The sequence below is a fragment of the Eptesicus fuscus genome, chromosome 10 (assembly GCF_027574615.1).
Source record: "Eptesicus fuscus isolate TK198812 chromosome 10, DD_ASM_mEF_20220401, whole genome shotgun sequence".
NCBI lineage: Eukaryota > Metazoa > Chordata > Mammalia > Chiroptera > Vespertilionidae > Eptesicus > Eptesicus fuscus.
In genome coordinates this window covers 32,851,900-32,860,950 of record NC_072482.1, presented here as the reverse complement: position 1 = coordinate 32,860,950, position 9,051 = coordinate 32,851,900, and the positions used below count along the sequence as shown (strand labels likewise).

Below are 9,051 nucleotides of genomic sequence, written 5' to 3'. Positions count from 1 at the left end.
CTGGTGGCTTCTGAGTCCCTTGCGGGGAGAGCCCGGCCCTAGGTCAAGAACAGACTCAGGCGTCCTCGGCCAGGAGGCCTCCTTGGGCTAGGGGCCGCCACAGTTTGAAGGCTGGCCATGACCCCAATCCTGGCAGGGGTCTCCTCTGGGGTGCTGGCAGGCCTGGTCTAGGGCTGAGGGCGGTTTAGAGGCTGGTCATGCCCCCGATCCTGGTGGGGATCTCCTCTGGGGCGCTGGCAGGCCTGGGTTAGGGTCACTGGCGGTTTGGAGGCCGGTCACGCCCCCGATCCTGTTGGGGGTCTCCTCTGGGGTGCTGGCAGGCCTGGGCTAATGGCCACCCTGGTTTAGAGACCGGTCAAGCCCCCGATCCTGGTGGGGGTCTCCTCTGGGGCGCTGGCAGGCCTGGGCTCTGGCGCCGCAAAGGGAGAGGTTCCTGAACCTGCTTCCCACACACCTAGGCTAGGATCCATTTTGTAGGAGGCGGCTTCAATGCCTGGGGTCGGTGACCAGGTCCTCCTGAGCCTCGCTTTCTGGGCTGCAGTCCCACGTCTCCCAGTGCCCCAGCCACGGATGCGCCCACGCAGTTGCCCCCATCACCAGCCACCTCAGCGCAGGCCACAGCAGCTGAAGCCAGCCTCTTGGAAGCCAGGCCACCACACCCACCACCCCTAGTAGCTCTCTGCTGCTTGCTCTGTGCCCTGTCCACTGGGGTCGGGGAGTGCTCCCAGCCCAGAGGCCCTCCCTCCCTCCGCAGCCTGGCTTGGGAAGCTGGCCTCATGCTGGGGCTACTATGCCAGCATGCCCACTCGGCTACAATGGGTGCGACACGGGCCCCATGGAGGCCAACCTGGAGAACGTGGACCCGAACTCTGCATCCAGCTGCTGCAGATGGCCTCCGTGGTCAACTACCACCTGCTCCTTCCATTGGCCCCATTGATCCCTCTCAGCACCAGCCATTTAGGCGAGGGTGGCGATCGCCAGGGACCCCGCCCCGGGAGGCTGCTGGCCGACGCCCGGGTCACGATGCAGCCCTGGACCCCGGGGAGGCTGCTGGCCGTGCCCGGCCACGCCCCCCCGGGTCGCGATGGGTCCCGGGACCCCCGGGAGGCTGCTGGCCGTGCCTGGCCACGCCCCCCCGGTCTCGATGCAGCCCTGGACCCCGGGGAGGCTGCTGGACGTGCCCGGCCATGCCCCCCCGGGTCGTGATGGGTCCCGGGACCTCCGGGAGGCTGCTGGCCGTGCCCGGCCACGCCCCCCCGGGTCGCGATGGGTCCCGGGACCCCCGGGAGGCTGCTGGCCGTGCCCGGCCACGCCCCCCGGGTCGCGATGCAGCCCTGGACCCCGGGGAGGCTGCTGGCCGTGCCCGGCCACGCCCCCCCAGGTCGCGATGGGTCCTGGGACCCCAGGGAGGCTGCTGGCCGTGCCCGGCCACGCCCCCCCGGGTCTCGATGCAGCCCTGGACCCCGGGGAGGCTGCTGGCCGTTCCCGGCCACGCCCCCCCGGGTCGCGATGCAGCCATGGACCCCGGGGAGGCTGCTGGCCGTGCCCGGCCACGCCCCCCCGTTCGCGATGGGTCCCGGGACCCCCGGGAGGCTGCTGGCCGTTCCCGGCCACGCCCCCCCGGGTCGCGATGCAGCCCTGGACCCCGGGGAGGCTGCTGGCCGTGCCCGGCCACGCCCCCCGTCTCGATGCAGCCCTGGACCCCGGGGAGGCTGCTGGCCGTGCCCGGCCACGCCCCCCCGGGTCCCGATGGGTCCCGGGACCCCCGGGAGGCTGCTGGCCGTGCCCGGCCACGCCCCCCCGGGTCGCGATGCAGCCCTGGACCCCGGGGAGGCTGCTGGCCGTGCCCGGCCACGCCCCCCCGGGTCGCGATGCAGCCCTGGACCCCGGGGAGGCTGTTGGCCGTGCCCGGCCATGCCCCCCCGGGTCGCGATGGGTCCCGGGACCCCTGGGAGGCTGCTGGCCGTGCCCGGCCCCGCCCCCCCGGGTCGCGATGCAGCCCTGGACCCCGGGGAGGCTGCTGGCCGTTCCGGCCACGCCCCCCCGGGTCGCGATGGGTCCTGGGACCCCAGGGAGGCTGCTGGCCGTGCCCGGCCACGCCCCCCGGTCTCGATGCAGCCCTGGACCCCGGGGAGGCTGCTGGCCATGCCCGGCCACGCCCCCCCGTGTCGCGATGGGTCCTGGGACCCCAGGGAGGCTGCTGGCCGTGCCCGGCCACGCCCCCCCGGGTCGCGATGCAGCCCTGGACCCCGGGGAGGCTGTTGGCCGTGCCCGGCCATGCCCCCCCGGGTCGCGATGCAGCCCTGGACCCCGGGGAGGCTGCTGGCCGTGCCCGGCCACGCCCCCCCGTGTCGCGATGGGTCCCGGGACCCCCGGGAGGCTGCTGGCCGTGCCCGGCCACGCCCCCTGGGTCGCGATGCAGCCCTGGACCCCGGGGAGGCTGTTGGCCGTGCCCGGCCATGCCCCCCCGGGTCGCGATGGGTCCCGGGACCCCTGGGAGGCTGCTGGCCGTGCCCGGCCAAGCCCCCTGGGTCGCGATGCAGCCCTGGACCCTGGGGAGGCTGCTGGCCGTGGCCGGCCACGCCCCCCCGGGTCGCCATGCAGCCATGGACCCCGGGGAGGCTGCTGGCCGTGCCCGGCCACGCCCCCCATCTCAATCCAGCCGGGGACCCAGGGAGGCTTCTGGCTTTTCCCTACCACGCCCCTCTAGGGTTGCCATCGCTCCCCAGGACCCCGGGAACTAAGAGGATTTGGCGGCCGCCATCTTGGTTTTCTCAACGGCCATATAGGCACCCGGAGTCCCGCCCCCTGCCTCTCGCAGGTCCAATCATGGGCATAGCGGAGGTGCGGTCAATTTGCATGTTACTCTATTATAAAGTAAGATAAAAACTTATGTATAGTATTATTTTATTCTGTGGCATATTTCTCATTTGAGTGAATTTTTTTAGTAGATTGTTGTTGTTGTTGTTTAAAAGGTCATGAATTTTCCGTAACGTAAGTCGTAAGTGTCACTTTCAAGGCCAGCGCTAGACTTTTTGCTGCCACTATAAAATATAAATAATATGAGTACTGTCTGCTAAATTCAAGAAAATTTATGTATTTATGAAATAAATAAATAAATTACTTACCTAAATTACCTGAATAGCTGATTTGTAATGACATCACTTGTTTAACTAGCTTACTAGCACACAGTACGATGTGTATCGTCTGAGAGACAGTTACAAAATGTTTTCATCGTTGCCAATCCCAAAAAATGCCATTGTTCATTAAGTCCAAACAATGGTGGTTGAATTCTAACAACTGATCAACAATGTGAACTTTGATAAGCAGTTCTCAATAATCAGTTCTCAACAATTATTTGTTATTTTTAAAGTTTAACATTATAAAATTAACAAAAATAATATAAAACTCATATCCTGGCTAAATAGCCACATGGCCGCCGAAAACCGTATAGTCCCTTCCCGTTCTCCCACCGTTCCCTAGCTTGTCGTGCATTCTTTCCAAAAATCGGGACTTTTTTAAAACGCCGCGGGACGCGGGACAAATTGTTAAAAATCGGGACTGTCCCGCCAAAAGCGGGACGTCTGGTCACCTTAAACATGTGGTCTATCTTTGTGATGATGCATGTGCACTTGAGAAGAATGTATGTTCTGCAGCTTTGGAGTGAAATGTTCTATAAATGTCAATTAAATTCATCAGATTCAGTGTGTCCTTTACCAGTAGTGTCAGTGTTTCCGTGTTAAGTTTTGTCTGGATGATCTATCCAGTGAAGTTAGCGGGGTGTTAAAGTCCCCTACTATGATTATATTGTTGTTGATCTCTCCTTTAAAGTCCTCTAGAAGTTTTTTTATATATTTAGGTGCTCCTATATTGGGTGCATATATGTTTACCACGGTTATATCCTCTTGTTGAATCCATCCCTTTAGTAGTATGTAGTGACCTTTGTTGTCTTTTGTGATGGCCTTCATTTTGAAGTCTATTTTGTCAGATATGAGTATTGCTACTCCAGCTTTTTTTTTTTCTTTTCTATTTGCATGGAAAATTTTTCCCATCCCTTCACTCTCATTCTGTGTGTCTCTTTTATCTGAGGGGGATCTCTTGTAGACAGGGTTGGTTTTGTTTTGTTTTTTCTAAGTTAAGATGTATCCTGGAAATCACTTCATATTAATTTAAAAGGGTTCTTCTTCAATCTTTTTCTACTTGTTGGATTTTATGAGATCACATTTACTTTATATTATAGCTTGGGGAGAATTAAAACTCTTTTATGTTGAGTCATTTTTTTCTAAAAATGAAGGGTGTCTTTTCACTTATTTAAATCTGTTTTTGTGCCTTTCAAGTGTATTTTAAAGCTTTCCTCCTGTAGATTTTACACATTTTTTAAGTTAATGCCAAAATATTCTATATTTTTTTGTTGTAAAGAAGTTTTTATTCCATTTTGTCTTCTAACTGGTTATTGTTTATATGAGACTATTGGTTTTAATTTAATTTATTTTTTGATGAGGGTGTAACAGATAAAAATATGAAATGCTTCATGAATATGCATGTCATACTTGCACAGGGGGCATGCTAATCTTCTCTCCATCATTCCAGTTTTAGTATATATACTGCAAAGCAAGCACGAGACTATTGGTTTCTACATGTTAAAATTATATCCTGTTATACCACAGAATCTATATATGTGCTAATTTTATTATTGATTCACTCAGGTTTTCCAAGCATGTTATCTCATCAATTGCAACTAAGAACAGTTTTATTTCTTTATTTCTCCTAATTCTACTCATTTTGTTGTGTCTGAATGCATGTCCCACATTCCCAGTTCAATATGAAATAATAGTGGAGATAATGGGCATCCTTCTTAGGGCAATTTTTGAGCCACATAAATGTAGTGATGTTCCATTTTCCATACTAATACTAAGTGCAATCTGCTAGAGCAATAGGCAGTGTCCCCAGGCAGGAAACCTGCTTTATTTGTAATACTCCAAAAGATGTGTTTCTATGGAGTTAAATTTAACATCCAATTTTCTTTTAAGGTAGAAATCAAGGGAACTTATGATACTACCTCAAAGAAGCTTTATAGAAATTTTTTTGAATTACATGTGTCAAATTGCTATCTTCTCTCTGTGTTGATGAGGTGATCTAATAAAAGCCATAGAGGACCTGGCAATAGGAATAGGATGTGCCTCTGTGAAAGCAAGTTTTGTTTTTTTTTAATTTATCTTTATTGTTGAAAGTGTTATAGATGGCCTCTTTGCTTTTTTTGTTTTTCATTGACCACCTCCAACTTGCACCCGACCTTCCCAGGCCTTCACCACCCTATTGTGTGTGTCATGCATATATGCATATAAATTCCCCAGTTAATCTCTCCACCCCACCCCCACCCCCACCTTCCCTCTGAAATTCCTGAGTTTATTCCTTGCTTCTATGTCTCTGGATCTATTTGTGAGAACAAATCTTAAGGCAAAGGGCAGATTCCAATTACTGATAGAACAATGGAAATTAAATTAATCTGTGTTTTAATGATTTTAAGATATTAGATTTACTCTCTTTTAAAAAAAAATTTTTTTAAATTGATTTTAGAGAGAGAGAGGTGGGGGGGCGGGGAGAGAGAAACATCAATGATGAGAGAGAAGCATTGATAAACTCCCTCCTGCGCACCTCCTACTGGGGATTAAGCCCACAATCTGGGCATGTGCCATGACTGAAAATCAAACCAATGATCTGGTGCACCGGACAACATTCAATCAATTGAGTCAAACCAGCATATGTGACTGGAGATTATTTTGGTGTAGTAAACCTTGAAAAAAAATTTAGTCACAGGCCAGCAGAGACCGTATCTCTTATAATATGTCTGCCCAAATGCATGTGAATACCAAGACTGTCATCTTAATTTTAGGTTGCTATCACATACAAGTGAACATAAATTAATAACATATTGGGAATGTTTTAATCACAGGGACTCCAGTATAAGTACTTAATAGATTTTCTGAAATTTTTAATTAGTAAGACTTAAGCCTTGGGAGTAGTTTGAAAAAAAGAATTATATTATAGCAAGGTAGCCCAGTATGCAAAGTAGTAATCACATTTATAGTAAAAATGCTTTAGCAAGTATTGATACTTCCACATCTAAAACTCAAAGAGAAGTTTTTATGTTGTATCAACTCAAGGAAAACACTACCTTGATAAAATACTAGTGTTTTTTCTTCCTGATATAAAGAAAAATATTTATCTAGGCAATTGGTCAATAATGAACAAAAATTAATGAATTAATTAATCAATTAATGAATATTGAAAAGATCTTGAATGAGAATATTTTTATCAAAATTTTCCAAAATTTCCATTGAATTTATCTACTTATTTTGATAGCATATAAAGAAGTTCCATGTAGAGAGAAGTCAATATTTCGACAAAGAAATCTCCAAAAACAGAATAGGATAAAATAAAATAGGCTGCGTTTTGTTATTACAACTTAAAAAACCTTTAGCGGTTTATTGATATCATTGAATTTATATTTGCTACATTGAGATAAATTTTTGCCCGATACTATTTTAATTTTTGAAGCAAAGAATTGTGTATATTGCTCTCATTTTAACCTTGTATAATCTACATAATTGCCTTATTACTTCACTTTTCACATGTCAACACAGCTTTTCAAGATTTATTATGTGCCACAAAGATGAATAGATAGAAATAGCTCCTTTTTAAAAGAGCCACGGGGACTATCGGCAGGGACAGAAAGGTAAACTAGTAATTGCAATTCAGAGGTTAAAAAGGAGAGCATAGTGATCTAAGAGAGGAAGGCAGGATCAATACTGCAGGGAGACATCAGGGAAACTTTATAGTCATGGAGACCTACATGGTGGAAGATGGGTCAAGAGAAGAGCAGGCAAGGTCAAGAGAAAGCAGAAATTCATAAAGATTCATATGTTTGAGAATGGGAATTGTCTAGAATGCTGGAAACTGGTTGTTTAGTATTTATCTTCCCAGATATATTTCAAGGTTTGTAATCTTTCTCATTCAACATAATATTTCTCTCTAGTACTAACATTGCCTGCCACTTTTAAGAAACCCAATGAGTGTATTTATTGTTTGACTAATTAATTTTATTAAAGTAAATATTAATATACTTAATATTTTATTATTAAGTTAATTTTGATAACTTCAAATTAATTTTTGATAGTTAAAAAGTTATATTATGTAAAAGTTCTATAATATATAAAACCCACCACCTAGATTAAGAAACAAATTATTGTCAATCCAATAATGGCCTGTTATGAAAATGCTACTTCTCCCCACCCATAACTACTATTCTGAATTTTATATTTAACATTCCAGTGCATTTCTGTATAATTTTGTTACATATATTTATGGAAGTACTTAATTTTTATATAAATATTTTTATAATATTTATTTGATCTGTAATTTGGTTTCTTTCCTCAACATTATTTTTTACTATAATTAATTTCTGTTTTCTGATAGTCTGTTGTGTGATTATATACAATTTTTCTTTATCTGTTTTGCTTATAATGGACATTTGTTTCTAACACTTTGTTCTTATGAACAATTATGCTATAAATGCTCTTGTATATGTCCCTTGTGTACATGTGTGAGAGTTTCTGTACATAGATATATACCTAGAAGTAGACTTTTTGGCCAATGCTGCTCAACCTCCTCATTGACACCTAGAACTGCAGCCTTTTTAAATTTTTGTTAATCTGATATGTGTAAATAGTATCTCATTATTTTATGTTGAATTGGATGAATTTTTCTTTAGTTTTTTTTTTTTTTTTTTATGTACTTACTGACCTTTTAGTTTTGTCTTATGTGAGATGCTGGTTCATTTGCCAATTTCATGTACATGTAATTGATCTTTTCTAATTGATTGAGTTATCTATTTTATTGATTGACTTACTAGTAATCTGTATTATAAAGATAATTTTTAACTTTGGTAAAAGATACAATTGTCAAATTTAATCAATCATTCTTTTTGGTTTGCGCTCTTTAAGTCTTGTTAAAGAAGTCCTTTCCTACCCAGAATTTATAATATCTACTAGGTGTCCAGTGCATGAAAATTCATGCACTGGAGAGGGGTCCCTCAGCCTGGCCAGCCCCCTCTCACAGTCTGGGAGCCCTCAGGGGCGGGAGGTGACCCAGCGATTAGGGGAAGGTGATGCCCCCATCACACCTCTGCTGCTGCCACTGCCAACAGCGCAAGCCTCGGCTGGCCCTGGTTACCTGAGCCTCGGGCGGCCCTGGGCGGCTGGGCAGCTGCCATCCGCCATCCAAGGCTTGCCTGTGCCTTGGGCTGGCCCTGGGCAGCTAGGGAGCTGAGGAGACTGGGGGACTCTGAAGGCAGACGTGTGGAGCAGCCGGACCCGCCTGGGGGCTGGCCCAGCTGTGCCATGCCTGCCACCCCATCAGGGCTGAGGGGACTGTGCGCCGCCATCTTGTGGCTTTGGGCACCACCATCTTTGAGGACATGGCAGTCAATTAGCATATTTCCTCCTTACTGGCTGTGGGCGCCGCCATCTTTGTGATGGTGTGACAGTCAATTAGCATATTCCCTCTTTATTAGATAGGATATTAAGTTAGATTATGCTATATTCCATTATATTATACTATATCCTTGAATCAAAGATTTCTTAAATAGGACAAAATAAATATGGCCTAGAAAAGAAAAAAAACTGATAAAATATATTTTATCAAAATTAAAAACATGTTTTCTTAGACAGTTGAAAGAAACAAAAAGATAAGTCCAGTCTAGGAAAAAATATTTTAAAAATACATCTGACAAAAACTTGTGTGCAAAATATAAAAACAACTCTTTCAACTCCATAATGAGATAAACAATCCATTAATAAGAAGACAAAAAGATCTGGACACTTCACACAAAACAAGGGATAAAGAAACGGTGAATAAGTACATGAAAAGATTCTGAACATCACAAGACATCAGGAAAATTATATTAAAACCATTATGAGATAGCACTACACAGCACTAGAATAGCTTAAAGATACTGATAATACTAAGTGTTAATGATGACTTGGTGTGATG

General features: G+C 46.6%; 1 non-coding gene across 1 annotated transcript; it reads right to left on the bottom strand.

Moving 5' to 3' along the window:
* Window positions 1-4,513: 4,513 nt before the first annotated feature.
* On the bottom strand, window positions 4,514-4,619 carry LOC114231244 (U6 spliceosomal RNA). Its single transcript, XR_003617212.1, has one exon. It is a non-coding gene; the product is annotated as a U6 spliceosomal RNA (small nuclear RNA).
* Between the last annotated feature and the right edge of the window lie 4,432 nt (window positions 4,620-9,051).